The sequence below is a fragment of the Erpetoichthys calabaricus genome, chromosome 4 (assembly GCF_900747795.2).
Source record: "Erpetoichthys calabaricus chromosome 4, fErpCal1.3, whole genome shotgun sequence".
Lineage (NCBI taxonomy): Eukaryota > Metazoa > Chordata > Cladistia > Polypteriformes > Polypteridae > Erpetoichthys > Erpetoichthys calabaricus.
This window is the reverse complement of record NC_041397.2, coordinates 131,956,923-131,981,728: the sequence shown is the minus strand read 5'-3', so window position 1 is coordinate 131,981,728 and position 24,806 is coordinate 131,956,923.

Here is a 24,806-nt window from a genome sequence, read left to right as displayed (position 1 = left end):
GGTAACAAAGTTGTGTCCAGTTTGTCTACTTAGGAGTTGTCTCTTGGACACTCATTTGGAACTCACGTGTGCCATCTTTCCCCTACCATTTTAACACAGAAAAATTCTGATAAATGAGCAAGCAAGACTTTTATCCTTCATCAGCTTACTCCCTTATGATTTGCTCACTCACATGAATGTATTGTATCATAAGGTTTTGACAGTGTGATGTTTTAAATGCATTACCCATGAGTTTTCTTTTTCAAGCAAGGACCGGCTCTGGTAATCCTTAGATATTACAGAACTCGGAACAACTTGTTGCCTAACACAGAAAGAGCAAGAGATTGGAGTTTCATTTTGCAAAATTAATGTTAAAAGTTTTTTTTCTCTTAATTTTGCAATCATGAAATGTGAAACACACAAAAGGAGCATTCTGGGATTTTTAATGGTGTATTGGGGTAGAAAGCAACCACTTGCACACCATTTGGAACTGTTAATGCCTTAGAGAAAAGATCCAGGTAAAAACAAAGGGGGAAAAGTGTGACATGAAAATACAACACGGCTTATAAAAAAACGCAGGCTCCCTGCTAGTCAATTTCATGTTTTGGGGGGTGTTAATGAGGGTTCAGGCATGCATGGGATGATGGGAGGAAAAAATAATATGTGGTGACCGCACCTCAGCACAAATAAAAAAAATATAAATATAGTGCACTGTAAAAAATGTGTTTTTACAGTATTTTTTATGTTATTTCCAAATAACCGATATCTTCTTGTATAAAAACAGTACTGAACTGCAATTTAACATTTTGTTATTCAACAGATTTTGTCAGTCACAATAAAATAAAAAGAAATCCCTTTTTTAGGAAATCATACCAATTTTATATCTGTAAATTTAGTTTTATTTTTGTAAGTCAAGTAGTATTACAAAAAAAATATTCAAAAAACAATAATACAAAAATGATACCTTTTAAAAAAGATACTGTAAAAATAAGTTAAAAAGTACAGTAGCCATCTTAAAATAATAAGCATTTACAGTATCTTACTAAAAAAAAAAGTATAAAGCACACATAAAATCGCAGTAGTTTTTATTACATCATTAAGTGGCAAAACACAGTTAATTCATGGATACTCAATGTATTCTCAAGGTAAATGCCTGTTATAAAACATGTTTTTCAAATTTTAAAGGTTTTAAATACTTCAAATCAGTACTGAAACCCTAAAAGAATCAGCTATCTCATACAAATACCACTTACGTGATCTCATCATCACCCAGTGGAACATATAGAGAGAATTAAAGGCATTTTTATTAGTGAGTTTATGTGTGCAGAATTTTCATGTTAAGTTTCAAGTTTGACTTCACCTCAGTTAATTCTCGGCCACTTCCACATGATTTCAGATTAATGATAGGAATGCACTTCAAATATCAAAAGCTTCAGCGTTGGGAAGTATAAAACTGGCACATATTGTAAAGTTGTGCATCATTATAAGCATAAAAAAGTTCTAAATGATCAGATTGTGTGTCAATTTCAATGACCTGGATCTTAATTTTTTTTTATATTAATATTTAGAATTTGGTTTGGAAAAATTAATAAAACACAATATGTAATACATTAAAACATTTTTGTTGTCTACTTTAACACGAAAGATAAGTACTTCAAAAGAGAAATTAGATACAATAAGATGGCTTGGTGGGGCAACAGTAGCACTGCTGCCTTGCAATGTGAAGACCAGGGTTCATGTCCCTGGTGTTCCCTTCGCAGAGTTTGCATGATCTCCCCGTGCCTGCATATGTTTCCTACAGGTGCTCCGGTTTCCTCCCCATGTCCAAAGACATGCAGGTGTTGCTAAATTTGCCCTGGTGTTCATGTATGTTTGTTTACCCTGAGATGGATTGGCGCCCGGTCCAGGGATTGTTCCTGCTTTGTACCTGATACTTGCTGAGATATGCTCCAGGTTTCCTGAGAACTTGCTCAGGATAAGTGTGTTTGGAAAACTGATGAAGAACATTTTTGATAGTATGTTACATATTTAAAACCTATTTGTATCCAAATAAATATGTGCAATTATCAATTCGGTCTGTAGATTGTCACACAAATGGCCAAGAGACATCACAAAGGTTTGGGGCAGCCACCGGTATAATATGCCTTGGCTGTAAAAATGGGTAAATTGTTGAGATTCGATCAGAGGTTAGAGTCCAGAACAGAACTGATGGTATGGAGGCAAGATGGCGGCTTTAAAGGCCAGTATAGGAAGTGTCGTCATTGGGGCTGGAACCGGAAGTGATGTCTCCGGGACCAGAAGTGACATCATCAACAGCGCCAGACCCAGAAGTGATGTCTTCAGGACCATAAGTGACATCATCAACAGCGCCAGACCCGGAAGTGATGTCTTCAGGACCGGAAGTGATGTCATCACCAGTGCCAGACCAAGAAGTGACGTCTTTGGGGCCGGAAGTGTTGTTCTTCAATGGCACCTGTAACGGAAGTGATGTTATCAATGGCCCCCGGTACCGGAAGTGTTGTTATCAGTGGTGCCAGAACCTAGCGGGATTTCCCGTGGATGGTCTGCAGAGGATTGAGAGAGAGAGAGTTAGTGCAGCTCGCCACCCCCTGGTCTGGTGTGGTACTACTATTATTCAGGCCCTCTAGCTGCTTCCCAATTGCACGTGTGACAAGATATAAATGTATTTTTAATATTTTCACATAGATGCACTATACATTTATATTACTAGATCAATATTTTTTCAAATAATCTGGATTCTTTTAGAATTTCAGTACTGCTTTGAAATATTTAAAACCTTTTAAAGTGCAAAAACATTTTTTTAATACGCATGTACCTTGAGTATACAGGGAGTGTCTGTTCATTAATAGTGTTTTAGAACTTAATAACTTAATAGAAATTAAGATTTTAGGGGTATTTCGAGTGTGTGAGTTTTTTTAAAAAAACTAGGGGGCTGCTTGCTTCACTCGCCAACCCCCGGGTTTGGTTAACCGAATATACAATTTAAAGAGATTGTTATTTTCATGGGAATTGTTACATATGCATTATTTTCACTTTTACTTTAAAACTTCAGTTAAAACAATATTTGGAATTAACTTTTCTTCAAGATCGCATTGAATTTTGATTCCGTGTTTGGATTTACATTGTGACAACGCAACGTATAACTGCCCGTGAGTGAATATTGTTTCTTTCTCTCTAATAAATAAAACTGACTTTTTCTAATTTTTGTCCCTGTGATTTGTTACTTGTCATAGCAAAAGCTATTTTAATGGGAAGCTGTAAACGTTTTAATACGAATGGCATATCAAGATCTCCTTTTGTGTCTAATGTCATTCATGGAATATGTACTAAATTACCTTTCTTGTCACCTGCTAAAATTTTACGTTAGAATTATTCGACCAATTTTTAATACAACTAATCTTGTTGCATTACATAGTCTATCACTCATACATAAATTATGCAATAACATTACAATACACCCTTCTTTCAACAGTAATTCTGCCGGTGGAAGACTGGACGGTGTTAACGGTTGTAGTTATTCTTTGGGATATTGTAAGTTGATGTTTTCATCTTCCGCATGATCACCACCAACTGCTCAGCATAGTCTATTGATATACATTTAATCAATTTGCTATGTAATCGATCGACAATTTTCACGTTAATTCATTTGACTTCATCATTTCTCGCTGCCATATTTAGATGAATGGGTGATTCTAAACTGGATCTTCGTAAGTATGTGTGTGTGTGTATTCATAAGTAAGCCCTTTAATGGATTGGTATCTGTCCAGGTTAAGTGCTGGAATGCACCTGATGACCGTGGTCTTGTTTGAAAACAGTTGTAAGTAGGGCGTGACATGAAAGAATCTCATGGCAAAAGTCTCTGTCTTGCATGACTTGCTTCCAAAGGTTGTAAATATGGAGTGACTTGAAAGAATCTCATGGTAAAAGTCTCAGTCTCGCGGGACTTCCTTCCAAAAAACTCTCTGCCAAAAGTCACATCTCGTCCCAAGATTTTATATTATAATAGAGAGATGACGGAACGATTGTCATCTTATGGTTTTTTGTCTGCCACACATTGCTATCACACCTTTTAACATATTTGTATGATTTTTTTAACAGTGCGAGGCAAAATTCCTAGTGAAACCAATCATATACATGCCAGAAAAAAATCCTCAAGCTTTTGTGCAATGAAGAAAAACGTTGCAAATTAAATGAAAACACAAGTAGAAAAAGGATTTTATTCATTAAACTAAACACATTTCACCTTATGTCAATGGTATGACTATCACTGGAAACATCATATTTTTCAAGAAATCCTTTGCAAAGTGAGAAATTTTGCCCAGCTCACTGGCTCAACACTACCTAACATGTTTCTTTTATGACATGGAGGTCACGTCTCTGCACCTCTTTGTTGAGGTTTCAGTAGAGCATTTACTTGGCACAAGTACATTCACATTTCTTAGTTTTTTCTAAATGAGAAAAAAACTGATTTACAAGGATGGTAATTCTGTAAAAAAGGTTAGTAACTTGGGATACTTTTAGCTCCCTTTTAAAGGAAGCAATCTTTTATTAAATTACTTTAATTATTACCATGATATATTTTTTGTGTGTATTGCTTTTTCTTTTCTTTCTTTTTTGTTTTACACCAAACATTATTTTATTATTTTCAACTAACTCTTTCGGAAAAACAAAGTCTGGTAGGTAACAATGACCATGCTCCTTGAACTCTGAGAGAAGAGTGAACATAAACGTTTATTTCTATAGCACATTTTCATAAAAAGGATGTAGCTCAAAGTGCTTTACAGCAGGCATGTCAAACACGCGGCCCCCGGGCCGCATGTGGCCCGCAACAGAAATCTGTGCAGCCCGCATAACAGATCCTAGTTAGCACTGAACTTGTACAAAATGATTACTTTCATTTGTGATTGAATCATTCTGCATCTTCGGTGTTACTTATTGACTATTCTTACTTCTGCCTTCTGACAAAAGCGCGTTTTCCCATGGCATTACGGTACCGGAAACGTCATCTGTTAGTATAGCCACGAGCCTTGTCCAAAGTTAATGAGCCGCAGCGTCACAACTGAAGTGCTAGGCTGCAGCAGCGGTGGCCTTAGGCATGTGCAAACTGTGCACCTGCACAGTGCTGCCAAATCCCAGGGGTCGCCACGCCAATATATATTGAATATAAAACAGAAAGAGAAAATAACGACACAGCTAACCGCAATGTGGCCGAAAAAAATTCTGTTTCTTGTTAATTAGTACGCTGTATTTACAAATGTCGCTAGAGTCGGAGCACTAAGCTATATGTAGTATTATAATGTTTTGCCATAATGAGAATATTATGGGCCGCCACTTGGTTTTCAAGTTTCGAACACGCGTATATAGAAGCGTGTCATGAGCACAAGGCGGCTATGCAGTGTCCGCAACGGATGTGGCCATCTGCCGTGCATAAGATACCATATTGACATTGCCAGGCGAAGGAGCCACCGATTCTTTCTCTGCCCAGGACCGTCACGAGCCTAGAGCCGCCCCTGCTAAGGCTACACTACTGACTGGGCTGCTGAGACTGGCCACTGGGCAGAACTGACCATCACGAGTAGTAATAGCTCGCATATTTTCACGTTTTTTTGCTCTAGTTTCATGTAATTTTGTGCTAGTATTGTAACGAACAGTTAGTGTACGCGAGAAGTTGGTGAGTTGTTTATTAACATATTTTTGTGATTTTGAGTTTGTAAAATTATTGTAGGTCAGGTGGCTTTTTGCATATCGGCTTATTTTACAATATAAACTTTGAAGTAAACTTAGTAAAGTAAAATTTGATTTTTGGAGGATTTGTTTTCCAACTTGAATTACTGAGCAATGAATTCAGTGAGCATTTTCGTGATTTCAGTTCACACAAACAGGGCATTGCGCTGTTCTCTTACAACGTTGAGAATGCGCCTGAGAATATCCAAATGGAATTGATTGAAGTGCAGACAGATTCAATTCTGAAGGCAAAATACAACGAAGTTGGTGTGCCAGGCTTGTATGCTTACCTGCCACCCTCGTATGTGCAGATCCGTAAGTTGGCATCGAGAGTACTGTCAATGTTCGGAAGCACTTACCTTTGTGAGCAATTGTTTTCGTTAATGAAAGCTACCAAAACCCCACATCGTTCAAGACTTACCGTCGAGCACCTTTCATCCCTCATAAAAGTTGTAGCTGCACAAGATTTCAAGCCTGATATTGACGAGCTGGTTACTAACAAGAGATGCCAAGTGTCGGGACAAAATAAATAAATCTCACGCTGGAAGGCTCCTATATAAGCAATGAATATAATATAATGAATATAATATAATAAGGACCTAGCTAAGAGGCTAAGACTCTAATTCTATACTGGTGTATGGAGACTGCACGGAAATGAATTGCTTTTCTTTAAACTTTATACTTTAAGTGTTACATTTTTTAAAGTTTTCAGTATTGGAAAGAAAGCTACAGTAATTTTGTATAATAGTATAATAGTATTTGTTACAGTACGGCCCGCTGACGCATGTATGGCAGTCGAAGTGGCCCACCAATGGTAGTGAGTTTGACATGCCTGCTTTACAGCATGTCGAAGAAGTAGTTACATGCAAAGAAAACCAAATTAAAATTAGATAAAAGTAACAATAAATAAATCTTATACAAAACATAGATAAATAATGTACACATACTGTACATAAGAAAGTATAGTATATATAGTATAGAAAGTATAGAATATATAGTTAAGAGAAACAGAGACCTTAAAATATAGAATTGAGAGAGAGAGACACGTTCATTTGCTTTTGACAGGGAACCTGTAGCCCCCGAGACCCTCCATTATCCAAGCTGAACAGTCTTACTTTTCACCATGCCGCATAATCTATCTCCATTCATGTTCTCTTCATTATTAGAAGTTTTAATTTTGTTTCTTTGTCAGTCTATACCTGTCAAGCAGGATATTCAATGTTAGAATAAATGTCAAACAGGAGGCTGAAAGTTGTATGGAGATGATTGGTTTTATCGCTTGGATGTGTCTTATGGACTTGTAAAAGCCTTTTGAACACAAATGTTTAAATATAGTAGCTTACTAAATGAATGTCTTAATTTTCCTCCTAATTATACTGGAGAGCTAAAAGCACTGCAGACATGCTAGAAGGACAGCCTTTGTGTAGCAACTACGGTTAATAACTGAATGTCAGCACTGCTGAAATCTCTATTCATGTTTATGATAGTCAAACTAAAAGTTAAACTGTCAACCGAACTGAAAATGCATCATTTTCTGCAAATTCCTCCATAGTTTATAGTATATGTGTACATCTGGTCTTGGAATTCCGTAAAAATAAAAGATCTGCATCATTTCAACCAGATCCAAACTCTTTAATCACTTATGTAATGTTATTTAATCTTTGCATCCTTTGATGGTCATACGTGTCATGTTTCTGAAACTGTTTATTTTAGAAATTATAACTAAAAGCTTTTTTTTTACAAGCTAGAGCTCAATGAAAAATGCCATCACTTTGTTTTCTTAATATATAGAAAATATTGTATAAGTACAGATAAGGTGTATTGATGGTAATTGACTACAGTGTCTTGCATGCAATTTGTAGTTTAGCCTGACTGTAAATCAAGTCATTTTCATTCCTTACTTTCTTTTTACTACTCCTTCTGCCGGATCTGCACAGATACTGGTTTGTATCTGTTCAGCAATCACTCTGATTGTAAACTGACTCTTTTTCAAACACAGAAAACATGACAAGCTGTGATTCAGAAATTTCAAGTAATATCCAATGCTTTTCTTTTAACAAGTATGTTTTTTATTTGTAATTTAGCTCAGCGGTTCATGTCCTGGAGGTCACAGGATTTTGAAAAGGCATTTTCCTTTTGTGCACCCCACAGCATTGATTTTAAAATGTGCATGCTGCAAATTGAGAGGTTAAGACTTTCACTTGATAGTGCTGTGCATTATTTTAACAGGCTGAGAAGGAGCTGCATTATAAAAAAGTGACAAAATATTAATCAAGAATGAAATAAAATGCCAATGGCCCCATGCAACCCTGAAGCGGATGAGGAGGTTGTAAAATAGATTGATGGATGGATGGATGGATGGATGGATGGATGGATGGATGGATGGATGGATGGATATTAACATTCCTATAAAATTCCATGATTCATTTTTTAGATATCTAGTCCTACCAACAATAATTCCTTTCATCTGCACTGAGAGAAAGAAACAGCAAACATTGCTCATAATAGACCACATAACAATTTGCTTTCTAACACATATTAATTTGTATCTAAAACCTGGAGCCTTTTCATACCTTCCATAGACTGGATTGGACAATCTTGCTGTTTACCATACTTCTTAACTGATCCTCTTTCATTTTCCTTTGACTATTATTAATTTTCACTTATCTTTTTATAATTACATTATGTCTTAAAATTAGCTTGAAACTCTTATGCAGTATATTTTATGTTAACATAGCAGTTTTATCACTTTAGTGCATGCTGTGAGAATGTAAACACATTTAAATGTGACAAGCTCACTAAACAATTTTCAGTTTTAATTCTTCAGTGCAGTGGGTTGGGGGTGGCTGTCCTTGCAATATTCAACGTAAGGCAGAAATTAACCTTTTACTCACGACAGGGCACACCCACACAGAGCCAATTTAGAGTGATCAACGAACATAATACATATCTTTATGTAATTGGAAGCCAGAATTCCCAAAGAGAAGAACGGAGGTGTTACTGACCTGAGCTAAGTTCTTGTTCCTGGAATTGTTAGGCAGCAGCAATATCCATTGTGTTAGCAAGCCACTGCTAAACAGCCATGTACAAGCAAAAAAAGAAAAGAATAACAGAATGCAGTCCATAATGTAATGATGACTATATTCTCATATGGTCTATATCCATTTACAAGTGCAGAGAGAATACAATGTATACAAATATTGTGTAGTTTTATTAAAACCTAAAATAATACACAAAAAACAATGCTAAAGGCAACCTCCACCCAAAAAAACACGTAACAAAGTCATGTTCTTTGCAGCAGACAGAAAGGGAACAAACTGCCTGATTTCTATTAAGAATTTAATCATTAATAGATTGTCAAGAAAAAGACAGCATTAGTGACAAGGATAACTCAAATGAACTGCCCATGCAGTATTTTACAAAACTGTATATGATGGCACAGGAATCAATAAATCAATAAGCAGGATTTTAAAGGTCGATTACTATTATTCCTTGAAAACTGAGGCTCTTATGCCAGTCAATCTGGATCAGTGGAAGCGGGTTTAAAAGACTGATAGATTTTACAAGGTTTAATCATTTTATTACAATTTTTGGCTTTATCCATTAAAAGATTTCCACCCCAGCACATTAAACTCTGTACAACAATAATAATCCAATACCATAATAAAATGCATATCCTACCCTTAGTGCATAGTAGAGGGGTAAAGTCATTGTAGAAGGTGCACCAGTCCATTACATGGCACATGGAAGTACAGCCACATTGGGACAATTTTGACAAGTTCTTATTTGTACAGCATATCTTTGAAATTTGTTTGCTGAGGTATGATGGTCCAGTGGTAGTACTGCTTCCTTGCAACAAGGACACTGGGGTCAGGTCCCACATGGAGTTTGCATGTTCTGCCCATGTCTGATACTTGCTGGAATAGGCTCCAGCTTCACAGTGCCTGTGTTCTGGATAAATGGTTTAAAAAATGGATGTTACTTTTGGCTATTTGCAGACAACCTAAGAAAAAATGTTGTTCACTAATGGATCAAGCTTAAGGCACTGAGGTGCAGAAACATTAAACCTCACAGAGGAGATAATTTAATCTGAAAAAAATTACAGATATTCATGATTATAACTTGCTTTTAACACCTGGAAAGGACAATCCTAGCATTCAATAGTGCAGATCATAGCATGTCTGACTGCAAGTCAGCAGTGTCATGTTTCAAGTCCTGCCTGTACCCCTTTTCATTTTATTTTATTTTATTTTATTTTATGTTTTGTATACAAAATACATGAAAAAGAAAAGTAATTTAAAAAGTAAAATAAAAGTAACTGTTTATTACTATCAAATTATCTTTTATCACCGAAAAAATCTTGTTCTACACTATTCAGTCTTTACTTATATCCATTTCTTACTAATTAAAATGTGCATTTATTTTACATTTTTTATTGTTTGAAAGCATAATATCTTTTACTTCACATTTTCTATTGTTATCTTCTGTATTCTGTAATATCACTTCATTATATTACCAATGCCCCTTTAGAAATCAGAATCCAATCAGAACCAGGAATGATGGAAGTATCAGTCCTGCATGGTTCTTGGTTAGTTTGAATGTCTGACTTGCTCCTGTCTGATTATTTAGCTGGAAGTTTAAAATCAACATTCCAACTCATAAGAATTCTATACATTGCTCTGTGCTTATAGGTACTATTGATAGGGAATATACAGTAAGCATTCTAGCATCGATGATGCATTTATTGCATATGATAAATTGTTAAAAGGATTATAGGCAATAAATCATGATAAAAATTATAAGACTGTAAGTTCTTTAAGCTTTTTTATTTTATCTTTTATTATAAGACCATAAGTTCTTTAAAGTTTTTTTATTTTATCTTTTATATCCCACACAAAAGACAAAGAGTTTGCAAGGGTTTTTTGCAGCTTATGGCAAAAAAGTCAAGCACCAGAGAAAAGATTAAAATTATTTCGAGACTTTTCAGACTTAGGGCATGACTTTCAGAGCCATTGTACACACTGTTGTGCAACAAGCAATATGAATATTGACTGATTGAATACCGTTGTGCATGGCTATATACTGATATGCTCTTTCAAAGTGACATTAGGCAGAGAGTAAGGTTGGAGATGTTACCCTTATATCCCAACAAACTTTAAAAAATCAGCATCTCCAAGTTAGAGTAAGAAGCAAAAGAAGTGAAGACTACAGGGTCCGTGTTGTTAATCTCACACAAGAACTGTCCACTGTTGCGCATTACGTGCTTCAGTCAGCACCATCTGTGACAGCTGCTAAACATCTAGGCAGTATGGTGTGATTGTCACAGTCATTTACCTTGCTTCTGCTTCAGGCGTATTAACAATGTTAAATTTATAAGGAGTGAATACAAAACTTGAGTCTACTTCCCTGCTCCCCTACCTTGCATATGTGTTGTATGGGTTGTGGAACTTGACCCGGACACAGACAGGCAGACACGTTGTAAGTACCCCACACACGTTTATTTTCTTCTTCCATAGTACAATAATTACTCACAAGCCCCCAATACCCCACAGTCCAGGCCAATCACAATGCCTTCTCTCTCTCTGTCTTCAGACTGCCTCCTTCTCTCCTCTAGAGACCTTGTCCTTCTTCCACCCGACTCAAGTCCTCCTCTGAAGGGAGGGGGCCCCTTTAAATAAGCACCCGGATGTGCTCCAGGTGTGTCCCTGGCAATCTCCCACCGACACGCCCCAGTGTGGCGGAAGTGCCGGCTGTATCCCCGGAAGCACTCCGGGTGTCTCCGGGTGTGGCGGAAGTGCTGAGGTCCAGGGTCCTACTGGTATTGGGTTACCCCCGGCGGTGACCACGGGCCCCTACAGGGTCGAGCTTCTCAGCTCTGTACCCGTGGCTCCCAGAGGTCTGGAGGAGGCACAAGCCCTCCTCCGGTCTTCTAGGGTGTCCCGGCTGGGTACCACCCCCATCCGGGTACCACAGGGTCTACTTAATAATAAGTCTGAGTGTGGGAATGAATAAATTTATGTTTTAGAATAGGGTCATGCCATGATAACTGCATGATCTCTTCCATATGAAAAATAACACAAGAAAAATAAAATGGCTTGCAGAATGCAGACCTTAATTATTACTGTACTATTACTGGTAGTCTGAATTTTACAGCATGTGTCTGAATACTAAACGTGTTCCTTGGCACTCTGTAGGTTTTAATAAAGTACAGTATTTGTGCTTTTTGAATGTAAATGATTTTAACTTCAACTGGTCTAAGTCATCTGTAACAAAATAATTCTACACATATCATTTTTGTAAGGTTCTTATAAAGGATGTAGATTTTATACTGGTTGCCTTCCTTTTTAATATTTCCAGTTACCAAATTTCATCAGGCTAGTTACTATCTATAAAAATTCACCATTTTTTCTTGCATTTAAAGTGCTTGTCCTGTGATATTCATGCATTACTATTAGAAGAGTAAAAAAGTATGAGTGGTTTGCTACATGGTTTAAGACAATTGCTAGACAATAATTACGAAAAATAGAAAAACATTTCTTCTTTCCTCCTTTAATGTATACTGATTAAAGAGCTTCAAGTTTAGTTTAATTTGTAATACTTTAAATAAGAAGACAGGTAAATTATACTGTAATATAATTAAAAAATATTCACACAAGTTTCTGAACCTGCTTATTTTAGTAAAATATCACTATATGATGATCCCTCAAAAAGCAGCACAATGTTAATTTATTTATTCAGTCATTTTCAATTCTAATCTCTTTGGGTGCCAATGCCTACCCTTAGTTTTTAGAGCGCTGAAAGCAAACTCTATTTCACTTTCATTAAATCCTGCATCCCCTCTTCCACACATCTCCTTCTAACTTCTGCCCAATTTCTGGGCATATTCTGCCACCTCTTTGTAGTCTTATGCATTGTTTGTGCTTTATGTACTGAGCAATGTGTCTGACATTGCTTAAAAGTACAAATTACGGTCATCAATAGAACTATTATTTAACTGTTATTTTTGCAGATGCAATGCTGGGTATGGTTTGTAGACAATAGTAAGACAATGTTAACATGCACACTTATTTCAACACATTATAAATAAGGTGATTATATGAAGCATTCCAGATATGTGTAGGACACATCTAACTTACTCTTTATGCAACTGATACCTCCATTTCTTCTCTGTCCTTTTTCTTTTCTCTGTGATGACATGTTCAGATATATATTGTACACCTCCAGTTAAGTTCACTTCCATGGATACTGTAAAACTTCTAAAGTCACAGCATAACACTGGCTCATGATGTATTACACTCTTGATCCCTAAATAATTCCCAGGAAGAGCATGGACAATATTTTTTTTTTCTTTCTGGATTCCAATATTCCTTATAAACATAAAGAAACCCAATGCTTGAAATTGCTTAATGAAAAAGACAGGTTTGAAATTGATTAATGGAATGATATATATACAGTATATATATTGTCACAAATGAGCGCATGGGGAGCAGGTTAAAGACCCAACGCGCGTCACGACAAGTCGTGCCAGGGGACAATGGCGGGGTACTAATCTCTCTCTCTCTCTTCCTGTAGAAAAGATGAAGCGCCGCCACCATAATCCTACCCGGACAACCAAAAGAACAACACTTCCGGGTTCCTTTCTCTCCTCTGGTCCCACACTGATGACGTCCATTACTCATCCACCACCACGCCTTCCCAGCATTCCACGTTTCTAATTTCCAGTCCGGCTCTCTAAATTGTCCGTCCACCCATCCCTTTTTGGTCTTATAATTTCTTGGAAAGAATTTTGACCTTGATTTACAGTATACGGGGCTCAAAACTCCAAACCTTGATCTGTCTGTCTTGTTATTACTATATATATATATATATATATATATATATATATATATATATATATATATATATATTGAATATATATATATATTGTGAATAAGAGGCGCTATATATGCCCGACACGGCACAGATTCACACTGAGGCACGTGGGCAAATAACAAGTCCTTCTTATTTTTTTCTCTTCAGCCGTGGGGCACACCTTCCCCGTGTCCCACAGGCCCAACACAATCCCAAAACACTTGGTCAACACAGCCCAAACAAATCCTTCCTTTGGCACCACCACCACTACTCCCAGGCAACCTCGTCCTCTTCCTCCCGATTCTGGCTCCTGAGTGGTGGATGCTGGCCCTTTTTATAGCCCACCCGGAAGTGCTCCAGGTGCTTGATCACCTGTGGCTAATTGCACTTCCGGGCGGGGCTGTAGAGCTGTCCAGGTGGGTTCTGAGATCCATGCAGCACCCCCTGGCGGCCACCCCAGATCCCCACAGGGTTGTGGAGAACTCCATCTCCCATGAAACCATGCGGGAAACTGAGGCATCATTGTCAGCCAGGGAGGCTGCCACCAAGCGTCCCGGGGGAGGTAGTGAGACGCCCATGGTTGCTCCCCCGGAACATATGTAGAAGGGGCGTCCCGGCCGGGCATGGGACCTGGTCGCCCGCCACAATATATATTCACTAGGGGGGCAAGCTGCCCTGACGCCTTTGGCGTCCAACCCCCAGTTGCTGCCAGAATATTAGTAAATATTAGTTTGCTCGCCAACCCCCCCAGGCCTGTGCTACGCGCCAGCCACTTCGCATCTCCGCCACTCCCGTTGTGAAAAGGGGGCCGAACACATCCCAAGGAGATAGGGTTGCTCCTCCAAAACCCCCTCTTAAACAGTGATACAATGGGAAACAAATACAATTTTTTTTTTACCTTCTCTATACTCAATCAGCTGCTGGCTGGAATAAAGCCCCAGTGTAGTGCACAAGTCATCTTGGTGAGATAGCTGCAATGAACTTTTAAGGAATGTCCTATATTTGATGCACTTAACACATCACCCACCATTTCAAAATGTATACCATTATGCATGTGCATCAGAGGATCACCTTCCAGTCTTATCTGAGGTAAGCGATACCACCCCAGGGCAAGAAGGGGTGCTCTTGCTAACAGTATTGTCTCTTTTTACATTAACAGTCATGAGAAGATGCCCACTAAGGGCAATTGACTCTGCCCCTTCCAGATGGAGCAGCATGAACAACCGAATGCCCCAAGGAGAGTCGTCTCAATCTGGACCCAAGCTGCAATCAGAATGAAGCTCCCATCGAGTGCCTGTCTTCTTTAATAATATTTAAGTTAGAATTAATTGGGGTGAACCAGCTGGCACCCCAACAGTTCCTTGAAGTTTTTAAATGTCCTTCTACCCATCCACCACAGACACTTTACCTCAGTTCTAATCAGGTTAGTTTTATGGATTACCTATTATAACCCATTACTGCATCTGTTTGCCTACACCAGGGGTAGGCAACGTCGGTCCTGGAGTGCCACAGTATGTGCAGGTTTTTGTTCCAACCCAGTTCCTTAACGAGAACTCAATTATTGCTGATGAAGCACATATTGCTTAAGTGACATTTTAATGCTCCATTTTAGTGGTCTCGCTTGTTAAGGTTCTCCAACCTTAATTGCTTATTTCAATCTTAAACTGCTGCATTCAGTGTTTTAATTGCTCCTTATTAGCAATAAGATGTAAAAGACAAAGCAGCCAGCAGTTCTCCAGCTAGCTTTTTTCCAATTACATCTGTGTGTGTTCATCATGCACAGTTTGATTTAATAAAACACTTAATAGAAAAATGTGACAGACTGAAAATTATCTGTTTTAGGCTTCAAATCATTTGGATGATATCCTTGGAAAGGAAAAAAATCTACGATATAAAAGCCTTACATTGCACAGGCTAACAAGCCATAAAATTAAATAAGGTCTGAGATTGGCAATGATTGGTTTCTAATTAAGCAATTGGGTTGAATGAAAACCTGTAGCCACTGCGGCTCACCAGGACTGACATTGCCTACCCTTGTTTTACATCTTATTACTAATAAGGAGCAATTAAAACACTGAATGCAGCAGTTTAAGATTGAAATAAGCAATTAAGGTTGGAGAACCTTAACAAGCGAGACCACTAAAATGAAGCATTAAAATGTCACTTAAGCAATATGTGCTTCATCAGCAATAATTGAGTTCTCGTTAATGAACTGGGTTGGAACAAAAACCTGCACATACTGTGGCACTCCAGGACCGACGTTGACTACCCCTGTCCTAGCCCATGATCGTAGCACAGTACTTGTCCAGTTTTTAAAGGGATGAATTTTGGAATAAAACTAGAAAATACTATGAATCTGACTTTGAGTATGAAGTTAAATCGACTGTACTTTTAAACCTCATCTTGTACTTAGACAAGTTTAGAAATATTAACGGGTGCCGTGTAACACACATCAGTTGTTTAAATAGAAAATAGCTATTTGTCTGGAAACATAAATTAAATTTCTGCTGTTTCTTCTGTTCAGAAATTGACTTGTCAAGCTGTTTCAGTCATCTGCATGATGTAAAGGGAACTCATTAAAAATGAAGAATGTGAATAAACAGTGATTGCTTATTCCTGCCTGTTGTGTAGAATGTAATCCTTTTAAATATCTAAAGAAAGGAAATGCTGCCATCTGCTGTAATTCAGTAGTTCAGACAGTTAAAAAGAGATTGGAACATGCAAATCTTACACCTAAAATGCTTTTGGTGAGGGGTTTTGCCTTCTCAAATATGGAAGGTACCAGACCTACTGAACACAAACACACAGCACATTTTTCCTACCGAAGGATCTTTATTTGAAAGCAATTTTGTCAGTTTCAAATATTTAAGGCTTGACCAAATGAGTGATTGATAACCCTATTCCTTTTTTTAAGTATTATAACTTCATACCTGTAAAATTTAAAAGACTCCATGTTATTCTTCTACAGTATTGTTCACAAAAGACTAGTGCTCAGCTTTGCATGAACTGTTAAATTCAAACAGGTCAGGCCAGGTCAGGTTGGGGAGCATGCACTGGTACAGAGTGTTGCCACACCCACTACATGACAAACAGCTCTGGATTCCAGTTGGCAACCCCCCAGGTAGACACGCAGTCTAATCCCACCCTCCACAAATAACCATCTATCTGCCACAGCCAGGTGTTACGTGGGTGTCCCCATAGGGCCTGCTCTAGCCAGTCAGGTTATCAACAATGAGGATCCTGTGAACTAGATCACCCTCAGGGAATCACACCACATGATCGTAGTGCCATAAGTGATGCTCCCTCACAATGCAGGTAATGTTCCTCATTTGGGACTCCATGAGCAACAACTTGTTCGACACAAAGTCAAACCACCAGTACCCAAGGATTCTCCAAAGAGACAAAGTACTGAAGGAGTCCAGTCTTTATCTTAGGCCAATGGATAGCGTCCATGTCTTGCAACCATATAGCAAAACTGGAAGCTTCAGTACTCAAAACACTTGGACCTTCATCCTTATGCAAAGATATCAGGATATATTGAGATACACACCCCTTTCCAGCAACCTCAAGACCCTCCCCATGGTCTCCAAATTCATCTACTGATTTTATAGGAAGAGTCACCATAGATATGAATGTCACTGCAGAGGTAAGTAACCCTCTCGACGTGGTCGACACTCTCCGCAGACAGACAGACTGCTGAAGGCTGTGCCCATTAGAAGTATGGATCTTGGTTTTTATCCAGGACACTCGCAAGCCCAGACACTCAGACTCCTCGTTCAGCCTCTCAAAAGCCCCATTGACTTTGAGAACACAAATTCAAACATGGTAACACAAATTACAAGTAAGATCATATGAGGATAAATATACACACATTACATAATAAAAAGTAGATATAGCTATACATAGTTCTGTCTGTGCACCTGATAATGTGTAATGCTGTAGGTCTGGGCACCATATGTGAATTCTAATGCTATATGAGCTTTGACAAATACAAACAATATGGTCTTGGCTGTTGCAATATATTGGGCTTGTTGTCAATGGAGAGTTTACACAATTAAAACTAAAATAAAAGAGCATTAGGCTAACAATGAATTGTAAAGAGTGCACACTTGAAGATAGACAAACAGAAACCCATCACTTAAGGAAAAAACACAGATCATGAAAAATTTTAGGGAAACGTTTTGCCCATCAGTAAATAATATTTTACTAAAGGCAGGGTATTTCATGAATATATATGTCTATTGCACTGAAAAAAACTAAATTAAATTACCTAAGTTAAATTCCTAATATTGCATGAACCATTTATACAGTACATGTACAGTAGATCATAAAGAGCTATCTTGACAGGATAAGATGCATATCAAGAAACAACTCAGCATGGGATGCCAGACTGAGATTCAAAATTCAAAAATATTTCCGCTTTTCAAACCTGATTATAGCAAATAAATATTACAGAGTACAGGAGTCTGATTAATTTATTGTGAAAACACTTTAAGAACAGATTTGTTAGAGATGTAGCATCTGACCCGTCAGTTGTAGTCGCAAAGCCTGAACCACAGCACACATCTACATCCACACTCTGGGTCATATTTAAAATTGGAAATCAAACTAAGCTTTTTATTTTTTAAATGTTATGAAAGCTTTTAAAACCCAAACTCAAACATGATTAGAATATGCAAATTCCACATGATTAGTCTCTAGGTTGGGATTTCAGCCCAGGATTCTGCATCTGTGAGGCAACAGTGCTAACCATTGCACCATCTACTTTGTAATCATATATCAGTCAATGGTCTTTCTGTTCTTGTACTTATATTTAGATATATGTCACAATAAATTTGAACTTGGATTTGAATACTGTTAATGTGCTAAATGTGTATATAATGATAACATACATACATCCATCCATCCATCCATTTTCCAACCCGCAGAATCCGAACACAGGGTCACGGGGGTCTGCTGGAGCCAATCCCAGCCAACACAGGGCACAAGGCAGGAACCAATCCCGGGCAGGGTGCCAACCCACCGCAGACATACATACATACATACATACATACATACATACATACATACATACATACATACATACATACATATTTTTCTGTTATTTACTGATCCTGAAAATGTCACATCCATTTCACAAACCTTGAAAGTATATTTCTTCCCGGAATTCTACTTTCAGTTATTTCTATCAAATACCATTGAAGTCACTACCTGAACTATGTTAATAATAACAAGAAATACAAATACAGTGTGATTTTATAAGAATACTGTACTGCATCATTCATTCAATAACCAAAATGAGATTAAGACTGAAGTTTCCTTTTTGGAGTTATTATGTCATGCTGCTACATTTACAGAGGATTCAGAAAATATATAGACCCCTTTACTTTCTGCACATTTTACTTTGTTGTAGATTTAATTTTAAATTGAAAGGTTTGTCATTTTTGCCAACACATCTACAATTAATAACCCATAATGACAAAATGAAATCATGTTTTTAGAAAGCCTGGCAACTTTATTAAAAATCAGAAACTGAAAACTCAGATTTATATACATTTTCAGACCCTTTTCTGTGGCACTCCAATTTGTGGTCAGGTGCATAACTGCTTACAATAATTATCCTTGAGATGTGTTTGGAACCTGATTGGAGGCAACCTGTGGCAAACTGAATTGAATGGAAGTAAAGGCACATTTCTGTTATTTATGGTCCCACAATTCACACTGCATGACAGGACACAAACCAAGCTAAGGTACTCTGTAGACTTCTGTGATGAAACTGTGGTGAGACACAGATCAGGGCAAGGGTATAAAACCTTTTCCCAGGAGCACAGTGGCCACAATAATTGTGAAATGGAAGAAGTTTGGAACTACCAGGACTTTAGTTAGAGTGGAACATCCAGCCAGAATAACTGGGCAAGAAGGGGCTTGGTCAAGGAAGTGACCAAGAACCAAATAGTCATTCTAACAGAACTTCAAAAGTACTTTGTTGAAATGGGAGAACCTATTGGAAGGACAACCAGCTTAGCATCACTCCATCAATCAGCCATTTATGGCTAGTTGAAAGCCACTCTTAAGTAAAGACCATATGGTATCTGCAATCTGAAAGTATGTGGAAAAAGATCATCTGGTCTGATAAGATAAAAATTGAACTCTTACAAGTAGGGCAGAGTGCAAACAAAATCAGACTTTGGCGATGACTCAACCTCATCATAACAATGACCTGAAGCATACAGCCAAGACAACACTAGAGTGGCTCTTTGAATCTACTGCATGCTGGAGCTATCTTTTTCATGTTTTCCCATAGAGCTGAAGTACAAGATGCTACATTTTCAATGAATGCAGGACAGTTTGCTCTTCAAAATCTTGCAGAAAATATACCAGGGTAAAATGTTATTTATGCCCAAGGCAGGACAGTGACAACACTAGGAATTATATCTGAGCTCCTGAAACTTTGAGGCAGGAATGCTAGCTACTATCTATCTATCTATCTATCTATCTATCTATCTATCTATCTATCTATCTATCTATCTATCTATCTATCTATCTATCTATCTATCTATCTATCTATCTATCTATCTATCTATCTATCTATCTATCTATCTATCTATCTATCTATCTATCTATCTACTGTAGCACAAGATCTCACTGTTTCAAAATATTATTTGTTGTGAATAAACTAGAGTAAATGGAGAGCTTTATACATAGATTTCTGTTACTGGATTGCACCTAAGACTATTGATGAATCTCTTCTTTGCATCCAGTGCAGTGCGGGATGATCACTGAATCCCCCAATGGTTGTATTTTACTCCACAGCTAATGTAGGAATGAATATAAATTGGTAATTGATCAGATTTAATGACGCATGTCCAGTATTTAATCATGCAACAGACTGCTTTTAATAAATACAAATAGTATGGCTGTTTAATTGTGTATTTTTGATTATTTACACAAGAAAGTGGGCCCTCTAAATAATTAGTAATAAATTAGTGAAGTTACTGAGTAGCATAGATTCACCATTTCATTAAGAGTAGTTACAGTAATAAAGGAAACTTGGATCTAGTGCACTATATTCACTTTTTAGCATCTATCTATTAATCTGAATGTTCTGAATATTTTTTTAACCTGATCTTTTGTTATTAGGTTCTCCCATTTGTTCAAATAAAAGTTTGCAGTGAGGCAGGAACCACTGTTGCAGTATTGGCCTAAAGGCAGAGACCAACCCTGGATGGGCTGCAAGTCCACTGTCAGCGCACCCACCCGCATTCAGCTTTCCCCTAAGCTGAGCGTATTAGTTATTGTTCATATATTTTAGAAATATCACTCATAGGTTGGACATGACTGCTCAAAACAAGATGTGACTTTCATACAAAATTAAAAGATAAAAATTAACAGAAAAGAAATACACTAAATCAATTCCCAACCCAATTTAAACTAGTTTCAAACAACATTGTGTTATATGAAGGGATCTATGCTGTTGTTTCTTAGTCACTTTAACCATGTCTAAGCTCAAAGCTAAAGTGAGTTCAAGTAGTACATTGAAGAAATGGTGCATACGGTTTAAGAAAGAATGTATAAAACAATGTTTTTTTTAAACCGAGGTGCCTCAAAACACCAGACAGCACATGCTTCTAGGAAACATTTTTAACTACTAATTGATGGTTGGTGTCATTTGCAAAAAGTGCTTGAAAAAACGAGATGATCTCATAGGGGGCATTTTCAGTTTTGAACATTTATGGCACATTCCAGGATTAAGTGCTGACTGTGAAAGAGGATTTAGTCTAGTGAACAATATAAAAACAAAATCTAGAAATCACTTACCTTTAGGAAAACTTAATGAGAATTAAACTCTTGGTAACACTTTAGGTGCAGGAAAATACATTTATTATTCATTTACTCTTATGTAACAAGACCTTAACAAAGCCTTCTTTTGGCCATCATTACACTTAAAAAATATCAGTAGATAGGTTATTCATCTCTGTGCAGTGTGGTATATTGACATGATGGTAAAATTACTTGCTAATATGAAGGATTCACAGGTCTTATACTAAATATGAAATTTTAAGACAAAAGAGTCTTAGTTATCACCTCATGCCACTCCAAAGTAATGTTCTGTTAATAAGTGACACTTTACTGATGTTTTATAAGTGTTATGAACACCCAAGAATGCGTTTCTTAAGGTCAACTGTAATTGAGTAATAGATGCATTTTTGCAGTACCTAAACTAAAGTGTTACCAGACTCTTTAAATTTTTAAGAGATTGTTAATGTTGACAGAGTTAAATTATGAGAGACAGAAAAAGTCAGAAAAGAAATGAAATATTTATGGAAATTTTGAATAGAAATGCAGTTTTTATTTAAAAAAAAAACAAAAACATTTTTTAGTAAGTTTAGTTAATTTTGAGATACTTATGTAATATTGTAAATAATCATAGGTGTGACTGTTTTTTGTGCTATATACAGAAATGCATCGCTAATACTGGTGGTCAGAAATTGCTCGTTTTTAGAACTTGTTGCTCATATGAAGAAAACATTGGACACACTAGGCTAACTCCTTAGAGGGAACATTCCCCACATTCATGTAAATTGGGCGAATTTGCTGCCAGTCAATAACTATCCAGTAATCCCCAACATGCTGCCATGCCTGTTTCTCAATGGTGATTAATTTTATTAAAAAAGGCTAAAAATTGAAAAAAAAGAGTGAGAAATTATAAGTGATTTATGATGAATAAAAAGCGAGTAGTGACCTGTAATGCATTATGATTAAGTAATAACGCATAAAGTACTATGCATGATGAATGAAAGTGATGGGTGATGAGTGACTAGTGGGAAGTGACAGATGCTACACATCCGTAACAAACAGAATAGGCTCTGCAGTGTCTTATTTTCAAAGTGTTCAATTAATTTGATATTTTTATGCAATCATACAATTCCAGTTCTTAGATGTACACATTGACTTCTAACTAAATTTAAATTTAATTTTAAAATCCATGTTTTTATTTAAAATCATTCATTGGTTTGCCTCTTTTCACTTTTTAGATCTATTCATTTCTATGCAGTTGAGCATAAATGTAACAAGATATGTGTGATGAGCAACAAGAAAACAGTGATGAGCGACAAATTGATGTGCATAGAGTGATAAGATACAAGTGAGTTGTGAATTGTGATGCACAATATTTGAAAAGGAATGAAAGACAAATGGTATGCAATGACTAGTGACTGATGAATGACTAGTGACAAAAAAAGTGACATGGAGTAATACTGATTTTTAATGACAGCAAGAGTGAAAAATAACAATGTCCTGTAGTGTACACCATAAAAAGCTATGGTTCTCAGAGTCTATTAGATTAAGGACCACTTTACCAAAGTCAAAGATATAGAGGATCACCTATGACCAAAAGCCCCTTATTAATTCCACATTACAATTATCACACTCTTATTTCTGTGTCTACTCATGTGAATAATACTGTAACAACCCAGGAGCAAATAATAATAATACATTTTATTTATATAGCGCCTTTCCCTGCTCCCCTTTCCCCTGCTTCCCATGCTCAAGGCACTTACAGAATATAATAAAGAACGGCAGCGTAATACAGTACATAACATTGTACAAACCAGATAAATAAATAAAGAAGAGTAAGACAGTGAATTCTGAAAAAAAAAACATACAACATAATTGATGGTCTAGCACACACACACACAGGTTACATTAGCATCTTGACAGAGAGAAGTAAACTGAGAGAAGGCTAGTAAAGTCAAGTAGAGCTAAAAGCTTTCCTGAACAGATGAGTTTTGAGTTGTTTTTTTTAAAAGAATTCATGGAGTCAGCTGACCTGATTAATTTCGGTAGGTCATTCCAGAGTCTGGGCGCTATACAGCTGAAGGCCCTGTCACCCATGGAGTGTAGATTAGTGTGGGACACAACAAGATTGCCAGAATCAGAGGACCTTAGTGGGTGGACAGGCACATAGTGATGGAGAAGGTCACTGATGTAGTTTGGCACGAGGTTATTTAAGGCTTTGTAGGTTATTAGTAGGATTTTATATTCGATTCTGTAAGACACAGGGAGCCAGTGAAGACGGAGCAGGATGGGTGTGATGTGCTCGCTGCTGCTGGTTCGAGTAAGGACTCTTGAAGCTGAGTTTTGAATAAGCTGGAGCTGTGATATAAGATTAGAAGGGGCACCTGCCAGTAGGAAATTACAATAATCGATGCGGGATGTAATAAAAGCATGGACAAGTTTCTCAGCATTAGAGAAGGAGAGGAAGGAGCGAACACGGGATATGTTACGGAGGTGAAAGTAAGAAAGTTTCTTAATGCGATTTATGTGGGCGGAATAAGAGAGGGAGGAATCAAAAATGATACCAAGATTTTTTACAGTAGAGGCAGGTCTGATGAGATCACCGCCAAGATATACTGGGAAGGAGCTCATTTTATTAAGTTCCATTTTAGTCCCAATTTGCAGGAGTTCAGTTTTATTGCAATTTAATTTTAAAGAGTTCTGCTCCATCCAGGTTTTAATTTCACGAAGGCAGGTTGTGGGCTGAGAAAGCTCTGATGAAGTTCCACTTTTAACATTGAAGTAGAGTTGAGTACCATCTGCATAAAAATGATAACCCAGTCCATAGCTACGGATAATATGGCCAAGGGGAAGCATATAAATACAGAAAAGCAGAGGACCGAGGACAGAGCCTTGAGGGACTCATTGTGTGACCGATGCTGAGCTGGATCTGCTGTTGCCAAGACTGACAAACTCTAGCGAAGTTCCGTTTCAGACGTCCATCTCCCGTAACGAACGAGACCAACTCCAACACTTGTTTTTAAACCATCACATTGATGACATCAGACAACACAACTAACAGAGCCATGCAAACCAGTAACCAAGAGATATGTTTTAGCAACACAACCTATGAAGTGGCAGCACACATGAACAAAACAAAATGGATGATTAGTAACTTAAAAAATATCAAAGTAAATTTTTCGTAAAGAACAAAACACTTTATAAAACCTGTTAAGAATATTCTATGGAACAATAAATTGATATTTCCATGCCCAGATTTCAGCAAAATGAAGAAAATAATTTTTGAAGTAATCCATTTACAACAGCACCTGCTGTTATGTACTTGGAAGGTGTCCTAAGAATCATAACAAAAACCCATCATGAACAGACCTCTGTCAAACTTGCACTGCTCTCAAACTAATTCTCATACTGGGTCTGAGCAAGCACAAGTACTG